Source organism: Cryptomeria japonica, chromosome 9, assembly GCF_030272615.1.
Source record: "Cryptomeria japonica chromosome 9, Sugi_1.0, whole genome shotgun sequence".
Taxonomy (NCBI): Eukaryota; Viridiplantae; Streptophyta; class Pinopsida; order Cupressales; family Cupressaceae; genus Cryptomeria; species Cryptomeria japonica.
Genome location: NC_081413.1, coordinates 638162108 through 638174931, shown reverse-complemented (window position 1 = coordinate 638174931; position 12824 = coordinate 638162108).

Here is a 12824-nt window from a genome sequence, read left to right as displayed (position 1 = left end):
GTGTTAACTCAATTAATTTGATTAAAAAGATATCCTAAAGGTCAACTTAAATGGGTCTCTAAAGCAAGCGATAAATTATTTAATTTAACTAGGAGGCTTAGAACTTTTCCCAAGCTCCTAAGTGATTTGATAAACAAATTAATTAAATTCTATCTTTGTTGAAAGCCATCCAATTAATCTTGAATATAATTCCTAAAAAAATATATTTCAATTACTTAACATTTACTAAAATTCCCGTTAATTAACGCTGAATAAAATATTCTATAAAGTCAACACAACTTTAGTAATTAATTATTTCGTCCAATTGAAATCTCCAATTTTGATTATATTTAGAGTTAATATTATTTTCTTATAATATTTAAATAATTTCAAATTCCATTAAATTAATATTAATACAAATTCATTGTATTAATATTAATTACATTAAGCAAATAAATGCAAGGTTCCAAAACATCATTAAAATAACTAAATCATTAATAATATTGCCTAGAGAATAAATCTTCCATTATTGATAACTAATCCCCCTTAAAGATTTAAATAATCATTTACAACGTTAACCACTAAAATACCCTCATGAAGTTATAACTCCTTTTAAAAATAAACTAGTCTCTTATAATAAAATAAATCTCAATAAGCTAATATAAAATTCCTCCATTTGAAATGGGGTTACCCCCCGTATTTAACTTTATTTTAAATTTCAACCCCCCCCCCCCTTTGAATATTTTATTTCCTATAGAGTTAACCCTATTTAGGGTTATCTTTTTTTTTAAAAACATATCTATCTTCTCTTTACCTTTTTATCCTTAACCAAAGTTAAGGTTTGATATTTTGTTATCTTTTGTTGTTAGTTGTTAACATTGTGGAGGGCATGTACAGGGGTGGCGGAGGAGATGCATGTCGGCGAAGGAAAGGAAAGTGGCAAGGATGTTGGGGGTGAATTAGTTGTTCGCAAAATTTTCCCTTTAGCTAACCTATGTGAGCATACCAGTTAATATATCTAACTCAACGCAAACTTACCGGCTAGTGGGGAGACCAACACAAATGCAATCACACAAGGGACATCACATAACACCAATATATATGAGGAAAACCCAAGATGGGAAAAACCTCGGTGAGCAATGCTGCTGGAGTCTACTACTCTAATCCAACCTCAAAGTGAAAAACACAGTTACAATGTTTAGGGCACCAACCCAAGGAGCACCAACCCTGATTTAGGGTATCATCCCAAGGAGCACCAACCCCCAACTTGTTTATGGGCTTCAACCCAAAGGAGCTACAACCCCTACACTAAGCTACAACTCAGTGTTCATAATGAAAACATCAATTACAAAAGTAGTTATCTTGTTATAAGTGAATCTTGCAACCATTTCTTATACCTTACTTTATCGGTGAGATACATTCTCTGCTACACCGACTCACTCTTTTGCTTCTCTCACCTGCTTTTCTACTACCGAAAAACCCTACCGGTACACCTCTTCTCTTCTTCTTCTCTACTGAATCTCCTCCTCACTACTCTGCACTTTACTAGTGCTATACTGTACTGGTCTACTATCTGCCTTCTCTGCAACTCTCTTCACTTTTGCTCTATCGGTATAAAACTACCAGTTATGCTCTTCACTCTCCCTCTTATCTCAGATACTCGTTGAGCACTTGGCTGATTTTCTCTCACATGCAGAAGTAACACTCAATCACTTCACAGTAGCACTATCATCTTTTCTTCAACAACAACTTAACTATGTCTTTGGCCTGCATATTTATGGACTGGCTTTTCCTCCAAAATCCAATTCAAAATCTAGGTGGTTAGGGTTTCCTCATCACCCTCGAGGCAAACAAAATCTAATCAGATCTTCCCTGATCTGATCTCCCAAACAACCAATTGTACAACTCCACCAACAACGCACCTTCCAATACACATTTTCTGAATATAAAAAACACGATCATGTATCTTGACCTACCTCTGTCAAAATGCCATTAATGTTTCTATTGTTTCCTCCTTGAGGTCTTCTCACAATCTGATCATCTTCCTTCGATCTAGGTGCCAACAACTCCCTGATTCTTCTCTATCATTCATTCCTCCTCGAGCCACACTTCTTTGATCCGATCCATAAATCAAGGGATCCATATTCAATGCACACCTATAGAAATACCTATCTCTACATGACACTTCACCAATCTCTGTGAGCTTGCCACCTTGACTCCAAGTGGCATCCATGTTGACTAACTACCAACAAGGCTCTTCATGTCATTCCAAATAGGATCACTGACCAAAAACTCTATCGGTTCCTCTTTCCTGTCGGTTTTGTAACCCTATCGGTATCTCACATTCTACTGGTTAACTCCTCATGTCTGCACTTGTTGAACTTCCGATGGAATACCAAAAACCGGTCTCCAGACATGTCTGTCCAAAGCATGCTCATTCCCATAAGGTGAGAAGACATCTACATCTGCACCTTGTCCATATTGTCGGTGGACTTACATTCTAACAAGAACTCTTCATCTATACCGACGTCTCAACATGCCTTCTCAGTCAGTCCAGTGCATATCCGTAATTTCATGCACTTAATACACACTTCTTCTTCCTTGTCTCACAAAACTATGATGCCCATAATGCATGATAGGAGATAAGTTCCACTTACTGGTGGAGTTGCACCTTGTCTTCTACATCCTATAGTGTACTCATGTGACTTCCTTGTTTGTACAACATATCTTCAAATAGGCACATGTGATCCGGTGTGGGCACATTCACTGTCAGTCATTGCTTCTCATGATGACTGCATGTTCATCAGGTGGGAGTCCTACTGTCCTACAACCTTATAGCATACCTATGATCTGTTCATTCTTCTCCTCTAGTGTTGATGTGATTTAGGTAACATTCTGCCTCTTCATCACAAACAACATCCAAGCACCTTGCTCATCCTACTTGTACACTAGTCATGACCTTTGTAGGCTAACAACCACTCACTTGGTTGATCCATCTTCCCCATGTCAACACATCACTTGACAATTGACATCCTTTCCTTAATGAGGATGCACTGTACCGGTATCGGTACCGGTACTGATCACCTTACCATTCCATCCACACAAGTCAAGCACCAACTTGTGTATTGGTGACTCCTGGGGTCATCTTCCTTACCTTACCGATATTCTGCAACACAAGGTGATATCAAAGATATCTCAACCTTTACTCCTCCTTGACAGTGTTTCACATACATCTCTCATACTAATAGTCATCCCATATTGGTTGACATAAATGACAACCCAATGCCAACAATCTCCCCCTTTGGCATTGATATCAACTCCGGTAGTATCTGGCATACTACATAATCCTTCTCCCCCTTTCACGGATCTATGGATTCTCAACATATATAGTATGCAATATACTACAAAATATTTCTCACCCTTTGACAACAATGGCAAAGGGCACTGTCAGGGTATAATTCCTCCTTGTATTTACTAGGCACTGTCAGAATTATTTCTCCCCTTTGGCTTTTCCGAATGTCTCTCCTTTGATACCAATTGTTACATTACTTAATTTCAGAGGGATATGCCAGTAAACACTACTCACCTACCGGTCAACCTACATCACCTCCTGTTTGATCCCAAAATTCTTTAGGAATCAAATGTGATTATACTACCAATACAACCAGCCACATGATAGGTAGATACCCCTTGCAATGAAATTCTCTTGGGTATTCCTACTGTGACTTTTCATCATCTACAGTTTTGGGTAGTCAATGCACTTACTCTTCTAAGTTCAAGCATCCCGACTTTGCATCATAGCCACTTGAACTCCCCCTGGGTCATACATCTCAATTCCTTATTTCTAATTAGGTCCAATACCAAGGCTTCAATCATCTTCCATGTACTGGTTGAGTTGTGCATATGTGATTATCTGGTGATCTTTTGGCTCCATCATATTCACCACATCCCATGACATGATCCTACATGATTAACCATGGGGCTAACATATGTCATTCATGTCTTCAACACCACTACCTGAGACATAAACTTCACATTCCATGCTACCATGCTACCAGGGCTATTGCAATGACTTCCAACCTTATTGTCTTACATAACTTGCAAGTATTTGTTAGCAATCATGTCGATAACATCATGTACATACTGGTTTCCTGTACTAATCTACTGACACTACTGGAGCACCTTTCTGTGACTCTTGACATTTTGTGTCACTCTATATCTGATTCCAATTGTTATTTTATCATACATTGATACAACAACAGTGATTCAACTTTGATATGTTGGTGTGTAGCCAAGTCAGCCTCTACACACTTATCTTCTCATTTTCTTCCTTCATACTAGCAATGATAATTTCTCACTTGTTTCTTTCATCACTAAGGGGTGAATGATAGGTTCAGTGCATTACTCCCCCTAAGATCCTGCATCTCCTTTAGGCCTTAGGAGATATCACTAGTGTAATGGATGTATGGTGTCATTCCATGGTATTCTTCCTCCATACCTACATGATCTAATTCTTCTTCCCATTTTCAGATTTGGAAGAAGTTATTTCCTTCTTCTACTAATGAGTCCTTCCATTTCCTAATTCTCCATCACAGCCAAAAGTAGTGCTATAGTAGCATACAACATCCATCCCAACTTCATGATTGGGGAATCTATTGACATACCAGTTTGACCATCTTCTTCTGGTCATGTTGTTGTGATTGGCAACTGAAATCGGTGGACCTCTTGCTCCTGTAGGGACATTTCTCCTTTGGTTCCATGCAGGTCTCTGACTTCCATATGCCCTGTATTCACCTTTCTGCAGAGCATAGTTCTATCGGTCACTATGTGACTGCAGGTTCCTCTTCCTACACTCAAACTCTCTATGGCCAAAACTATTGCAGTTAAGACAAACAACATTTGCATAACTAGAAGAGGGTATATGCATGTATCTACTCCTGGATACATTTTTCTCATATGCATGATGTCCATGAGATCCTATATTATTCTTTCTAGATTTCTTTCTACATTCCTCTGCCGTATGGCCATAAGCATTACATGCAAAGAAATAACAAGTAAAGGATGGCATATGACTTACAAATTTATTTTCCCAAGCTTGAGGAGATCTTACTAGTTTAGCCTCTCCATTTCTTCTTCTTTAAGAATGGATCCTTGGTTGTCCATTTTGTGCAGCTCTTCCACTTGGTCTCTTCTTCTCCCACACTTGTTTTTCCCATGGGTGGTTGTATTTCTTTGTCCTCTGTCGGTAGGAGGTCTTCTTTGCTGACTTCTCATGTTCTTGCTTTCGGTGAAGCTTTCTTCTCCCATCTTCCCTTTACCTTTGGGATCTGCATTTTTCCTCCTTCTTGCAGCACCAGTCTTCATTCTTGTCTACAAATATTCACCGGTTGTACTTAGATCAACCTTCTTTCGAGGAGCATTTCTAACTATGAAGGTTTGTCCCTTGTTCTCTCCATTTGAGGAGACAAACTGAATGTCATTGTGGGGTACATTCTTGTTGGTGGAGCATTCACTAACACCACTTCCTAACCCTTTAGTGTCCTTAGCATGCCTTTGCTTTTTCAACATTTTGTCCAAGGCATCACTGCTACCATCAAACTAGATTCTTACCTTAAGCTCATCCTGACATTTCTCAAGGTCATTTTGGAGAGCCTCCATTTCTCCAAATAGTTTTTGATATTCTTTATCTTTAATTTCTAGCCTAGATGCTAGATATTCACACTGGCACACCTTGACGTTCTTTGCCTGAGACATCAACTCTAAGATGCATTTCTCAGATCCCTCAAGGCAATATATCAGCCGGTTCTGCTCTACTATAGCAACATTCTTGAATAGCTTGTATTCATTTCTCAAATTCTCCCTTTCACTTTCCTTGGAGTCCAAGACTGATTTCAAATCATCAGTCAATCTTTTTGTCTCTTCTAGTTGAGAGGTCAATAAGCCAACCTTTTGGTTTTAAACATCAAGGTAGGTTCTCAACTGACTGCAATCCTCATGAACTATTTTTTTGTAGATTTTAAAATCATTTCTAACATTTTGAAGCTCCTCTAGAGCACTTACCAATTCACACTCAAGATCTACTTCTACATCTTCTTCTTCTTCTCCTTCACTATGAAATAGATCTTGATGGATGGATCTATCTATCTTGTCTCCTTCTTCCTCATCATCACTGCCAAACACATCTTGTCAGTGGGATCTATTTGCCTTATCACTTTCAGATGTGTGCACCTCATCTTGAGATCCTTGAGCCATGAGGAGATGGGTTCCTTCTTCATCAATACTGTGACTGCTAATGGATCTGCCTTCATCATCTGCACATGTATCTATTGCATTATTCTTCTCACTTCCACACACTGATCCAATAGTGCAAGGTTCATTTCCATAGAGATTTCTTAGTCTATCCCATAGACTCTTTGTTGATTTACACTTATCCACTTGTGAGGAGACATCACCGATGAGCCCACTGAATATGGCCTTCATGGCTTCTTCATTGCACAAGAAACTTCTTTCTTCTTTAGATTCGGTGGGAGAACTAACATTCCTAGGGAAACCATTGATAACTAACATCCATACATTAAACCCTAGAGACGACAGGAAGACTTCCATTCTACAACTCCAAATAGATTAGGTTGAACCATCAAACATAGGAGCAGGGATTGACACTACACAAACCATTGTGTCCTTAATTCATAATCTACTGAAGTTGGAGAAAGCTCATCTAGCTAGGAACCTATGCTCTGATACCAATTGTTAGACACAATGCACCACTGAGAGGGGGGGTGAATCAGTGGTTCACAAAATTTTCCCTTTAGCTAACCTATGTGAGCATACCGATTAATAGATCTAACTAAATGCAGACTTATTGGTTAGTGGGGAGACCAACACAAATGCAATCACACAAGGGACATCACATAACACCAATATATATGAGGAAAACTCAAGATGGGAAAAACCTCGGTGAGCAATGTTGTTGGAGTCTACTACTCTAATCCAACCTCACAGTGAAAAAATTAGTTACAATGTTTAGGGCACCAACCCTTGATTTAGGGCACCAACCCAAGGAGAACCAACCCCCAACTTGTTTATGGGCTTCAACCCAAAGGAGCTACAACCCCTACACCGAGCTACAACTTAGTGTTCACAATGAAAACATCAATTACAAAAGTAGTTATCTTAATACAAGTGAATCTTGCAACCATTTCTTATACCTACTCTACTGGTGAGATACCTTCTCTGCTACACCGACTCACTCTTCTGTTTCTCTTACTTGTTGCTCTACTGTCGGCAAACCCTACCAGTAGACCTCTTCTCTTCTTCTTCTCTGTTGAATCTCCTCCTCACTGCTCTACACTTTACCGGTGCTATACTCTATTGGTCCACTATCTACCTTCTCTGTAGCTCTCTTCACTTCTTCTCTACTGGTATAACTAGATACTCATTGAGCACTTGGCTTATTTTCTCTCACATGCATAAGTAACACTTAATCACTTCACAGTAGCACTATCCTCTTCTCTTTAGCAACAACTTAACTATGTCTTTGGCCTGCATATTTATAGACTCATTTTCCCGCCAAAAGACAATTCAAAATCTAGGTGGTTAGGGTTTCCTCATCACCCTCGAGGAAAACCAAATCCAATTAGATCTTCCCCAATTTGTTCTCCCAGACAACCAACTGTACAACTCTGCCAATAACATGCCTTCCAATACATGTTTTCCAAATATAGAAAACATCATCATGTATCTTGACCCGCCTCTGTCAAAATGCCATTAATATTTATATTCATTCCTCCTGGAGGTCTTCTCATATTCCAATCTTCTTTCTTTGATCCAGGTGCCAACAAATCCCTGATTCTTCTTTGTCATTCATTCCTCCTCGAGCCACACTTCTCTAATCCAATCCATAAATCATGGGATCCATATTCAATGCACACCTGTAGAAATACCTATCCCTACATGACACTTCACCAACATCTGCGAACTTGCCACCTTGACTCCAAGTAGCATCCATGTCAACTAACTACCAACAAGGCTCTTCATGTCAATCCAGATAGGATCACTGACCAAACACTCTACCGGTTCCTCTTTCTTGCTGGTTTTTTAACCCTGCCAGTATCTCACATTCTACCGATTAACTCCTCATGTTTGCACTTGTTGAACTGCCAGTGGAATACCAAAAAATGGTCTCCAGATATGTCTGTCCAACGAATGCTCATTCCCACAAAATGAGAAGACATCTACATCTGCACCTTGTCCATATTGTTGGTGGACTTACATACTGACAAGCACTCTTCATCTGTACCAGTGTCTCAACATGCCTTCTCGGTCAATCCAGTGCATATCCCTGATTTCATGCACTTAATGCACACCTCTTGCTCCTTATCTCACAAAAATATGATGCACACAATGCGTGATATTTGATAATTTCCACTTACCTGTGGAGTGGCACCTTGTCTTGTGCATCCTGCAGTGTACTCATGCGACTTCCCTGTTTGTGCAGCATATCTTCAAATAGGCACATGTGATCTGGTGTGGGCACATTCACTATCATTCATTGCTTCTCATGATGACTGCATCTTCATCAGGTAGGAGTCCTTCTATCCTACAACCTTACAACATACCTGTGATATGTTCATTCTTCTCCTCCAGTGTTGATGTGATTTAGGTAACATTCTACCTCTTCATCACAAACAACATCCAAGCACCTTGCTCATCCTTCTTGTACACTGGTCATGACCTTTGGAGACTGATAACCACTAACTCGGTTGATCTGACTTCCCCATGTCAACATATCTCTTACTAGTTGACATCCTTTCCTTACTGGGGATGCACTATATCGGTATCGATCACCTTACCATTCCATCCACACAAGTCAGGCACCAACTTGTGTATTGGTGACTCCCGAGGTCATCTTCCTTACCTTACTGGTGTTCTGCAACACAAGGTGATATCAAAAATATCTCAACCTTTACTCCTCCTTGACAGTGTTGCGCATACATAAACAATAAACTGGTTAATACACAAACAAGCCAAATAGAAAATAAAGCATTCACTCACAATAGCACAATAACCATAACACAAGATGTTTTGATGTGGAAACCCAAATGGGAAAAACCACGGTGAGTAAAAATCATAAGTCTAGTATCTGCAGAATAGTAGCCAGACCGGTAAAGGCCTTACAATGTTCTTCACCAGAACAGATCCTATTAGGAATCCAGATCTCTGTTAGAGGATAAGTCATGTTAAAGACTACCCTGCTAAAGAATTTCAGATCCACAACTATGAACCACCTTGTTAGAGGATTTACAATAGGCTTGACTGGGCCTACCTAGTTAAGGGTTTCAAACTTGTCGAAGAGATTAGTAATCAACAAGTGAAAGATCTAGAAAGTAGCACAGAATGCTTGATTAGATCCTTGACTACTCCCTATTAATGCATTGCAACATTACTTCAATCTTCTATCCTTTGCATGTTCAATCTCTGTCATGAGATACCTTTCAACAAAAACCTAATCTTCTCTACAACACACTTTACACGCAACAACAACTTCAAAACCCTAGACATGATGTCCTCATATAGGAATCTGATTTCATGTCGGTCCAATGAGATTAGACTGCAATTTCCTAGGTACAGTGCATCTAGACATAATTTGTAACACGACGCAGAATCACTACCTTGGTGTCGGTGGATGATAACTCATCACACTTTACAAGTTTGTCGGTTAACAAAACATAGTATACCGATTACCAGTTTAGAAAAAAAGACTGGTAAACTGGAACATAGTTTTTGATCTCAAAAAGATTGGCTGCCACTTGGGGTCCTTGTACTGCTTGAAGTCATCATACCTCTTGAAGTCCTCGGTCATGCTTTGACCGGTAAGCTCCTTCTACAAACATCGATAGTCTTCTACAAACAAAGACTATGCATACATTGACATACAATACTGGTTTGATCAACTATCAGTTGAGAATAACTCATACATCAAATAAGTGTGTGTCCATCAATGACAGTCACAACTAAACATCATCAAAATGCCAATAATCTCCCCCTTTGGCATTGATGGCAACACTTATGAAAAAATGACATCATAATCAAATTACTCCCCCTAAGCATATACACTACTCTCTTTGCCAAAATTATAAGCATGTGAAAATTCAATGCTACTCCCCATAAAATTTTCATGACAAAATACTACTCCCCCTTTGCCAAAAATGACAAAGTAAAACATGCCTCATCAATTGACCAAAAACATATTACATAATCATGAAAACTGAGTATATGTCTATGATGATAAGTAATAAAACTTCTCAAAAATAAATTTAAAGTCTTTCAGGAATGCCTTCATGTCTGTGGACCAGGTGTCTAAGAGTGAGGCCACAATTTCACTCTGAGTCTTTATCTGAAAGGCTACCTCCTCCATGGCATCCATAGTACTCATCTCTTGAGAAACAATGATAACTTCCATGTTTAGAAAGCACTTCTGAAGAATCTGCAACTTCTATAGCAACAAAATCTATAACTCTTGCAGATCATGATTCTGCTTGTAGATCTTGGAGTCAATCTTGGCTATCTATTGACTAAAAGTCTTTACTATCTACCCATACATAGTAAAGGAATCATAAGGAACTTTGAAAGTCTCCAAATATTTCTGCATTTCTGATTGGATTTGACCTTTCTTTTTCAGAGCATCCTCGTAAAATAGGTGAGGTTGACAGATTTTACTCAAGAGTAGGTTGCCTTCACCCATAGCTAAACTTATATCATCTTTCAGCTTAATTAGTTTTGCTTTATCTTCATCCATTTACTTTACTAATGCAACTTTTAGAGCTTTTTCATGCTTCTTCTCTATAGAAACCTAGGCAACATCTTCTAAAGATTGCATTTGATCACCTACTAAAGTGCAGAGGAGTTTTAGCTAGGCCATTGAAGGATCAGTATTAGGAAGAGTGGAATCGGGGACTAAGCTCAAGAGAGTATCAACAGAAAATTGGATAACATCCTTTTCTTTTTTCTTCCTTAGTTCCTCCAATCATTCTTGAGCCAGTTGAATGCTTCAGAGTAGCTCATTTTCATCTTCTGACCCGATGAAATGGGCAAGAGTTAGGTCACTGCGATCAATGGGATCAACCTGTTTAGTCTGATCATGCTCTTTGGCTGCCTTGGGAGTCTATCCTCCTTTTTCTTTGAGATCCTCTTGTCTCTGCTTCTCCTTCTCATCTTCTGCCTTGGCCTCCTTGTCAACCTTTTCTTTTTCCTCTTTCTCCTTCTCCTATTACTGTGAGGCCCTACCTCGACCTATCCTATCTCTTCAGTTATTTTCATGTTAGAACTATTTTGGATGCTAGTTTTGACGCACTATGGATATAGAACTTTTTAGGATCCCACGATTTTTGGTAATATTGATATATATCTGATGCTCCATTTCTATGCCTTGTGGATTATAGAATATTATATGATTCCAGATTAGGGTAATATTGTGATGGTGTATGTTATTATCTGAATTTCAGGATTTGTTATAATGTTAGAAATACGTTTGCATATCTTGTAGATGGATCAAATTTTGAGGATTATGATGAATTGCTTTGATTTGTGACAATCGTATTTTATAATGACAAGTCCTTGCAGAATGGATGTATTGTATTCTGATTATGTATTTTATATTATATGAGGCTATTGGGAAGTACTAATGTTTAAATTGAGTTGTGCAAGAGATTATCCATGTGACCATGGAAATATTATGGAGAATCAAACCTAGGCCAATGTGCATTAGCAAAACCAGGGGTTGTCTATTTGGAGAGACAACACCCCGTATGTATTTGTATTTTATTCATGAATGTAAAATGTTGCATGAGTGTAAATTGTATTTATTGAATTGTTTAAATTGTTTAAGGGACAATTGCCACGTGTGTATTGTGATGTGGAATTATTTTGCAGTGTCACTTGACACCTATGTAGTATGTTGTGTTGGCAATTTGTCATGTCACCTTTTTGGAGAGTTTTTTTTTTTTTGTTAATTGTTATATCTCCTACTTATCCTTGAAGGAACCAAGAAACCTAGGTTAGTGAGCCACAAGGAGGGTCAACTCAAAGTTGACCCGTAGGTTAACTTCAGGTGGACTTTCTGAGGGTCAAATCAACTCCTAGAGTCAATTTTAGAGCTTTTTTATTAGGCCTCATGGGGTACCTATGGGTGAAGGCCAAAATTGGCCATGTGTCTTTCCCTTAAGACTTGTTTAACCACCCAAAAAAGTGGTTTTCCCAAGATGGACGAATTCCATCTATAGGAGTGCCCTCCTTGGTAGGAGAACCTTCTTGAAGGGAGTAATCCCTCTTCCCCATTCCATTTCCCTTCTCTAGATACCTAGGTTAGGGAGTGTGTAAGACCTAGGGAAGACCAATCCAATGGGGGATCCCTCACTCTATCCAAGAGGTTGGAAGGAGTGAGAGAGGCCTTCTTAGGCTAAGAATGGAAGCTTAGTGAGCTAATCACCCACTCTCCATCCTTGGAGATTTTTGAAAAATTTTGGAGGAAGATCAGTTTTAGGATAGCAGATTTGGGGGCTAAGGAATTGCAGAAAAGAATTAGTGGATTGGGCAGCTCTTCATCAAGCTTTCCCTTAGATTTCCCTTGGCAGGTCAATGTTGGTGTTATCTTTTCCCTCTTATGTAAATGTAAAAATGTAAAAGAATGTGTGAATGGAAATTGCTGTAACTCTTTGTTGTGTTGTATTTGTAAAATTTATGTGTTTCTTATTTATTGTTGTTTTATGTAATGTTGTGTTTGGGGAATGTTCAAGACCCTCCTTTCCTTGGGAGGAAAGATTGGTCTTGGGGGTGGAAGGAGCTTG